Source organism: Mastomys coucha, unplaced genomic scaffold (assembly GCF_008632895.1).
Source record: "Mastomys coucha isolate ucsf_1 unplaced genomic scaffold, UCSF_Mcou_1 pScaffold21, whole genome shotgun sequence".
Lineage (NCBI taxonomy): Eukaryota > Metazoa > Chordata > Mammalia > Rodentia > Muridae > Mastomys > Mastomys coucha.
In genome coordinates this window covers 73,802,039-73,802,801 of record NW_022196904.1, presented here as the reverse complement: position 1 = coordinate 73,802,801, position 763 = coordinate 73,802,039, and positions in this window count along the sequence as shown.

Below are 763 nucleotides of genomic sequence, written 5' to 3'. Positions count from 1 at the left end.
CCAATGACACACTAGACTGTATTTATTGGCAATGCTCTCAGCCACTTAAGCACAGGGGACAGAAATCAGAGCTGTTGGATAAGGCCTGGAGCCAAGGTAGTACTGGCATTTCCCATTGCTCCCTGCTTTTCCCTCTGAGGGCTGAATCTTATATTCTGGGTAAGAGAAACAGAACCCAGGGTTCCTTTGAGCAAGGGAACCCCTGACATGATTGGCACTTGAGGATATCAGTCAGTGTCACTTGCATGATTTAGGTCAGGTGTCCAATTTGATCACTGGAGCATTATGAAGACTTGGTTTCTTTTATTTGGGAATCCAATTCACTAGTTCATCAGCCTGGGACCAAGAATCCTACTTCCCTAGACCTCACACTATTATAACCTCCAGTCTCATAGAGAAATGAGACAAAGGTTCAGTTTTCTATAGTTGATCCCCATTCTGCATCATGTCAACACAGTAACAAGAGAGCATCAAGAGATGGGAAAATTAGTGTATCCATCTTTGTGGGAAGTGCCTGAGAGACTCATCAGCTGCACCCATTCCTTTCTGGACTTGTGAACCTTGTCCTGCTTTTAAATCTTCACTCTGTTCACTCCAGATGCATAGACTAGGAAATAGCCATTTCTAGGGAAGACAGGGCTCTTTGTATCAGCTTCCTCCTTCGATCAGGAAAGTGTGAGTCTTAAGAAAGAATTAACGATTTTGCAATCCTCTACCATACACATGCTGCTTGAACAATCAGACCCCTCCATGTGCAGTCCTT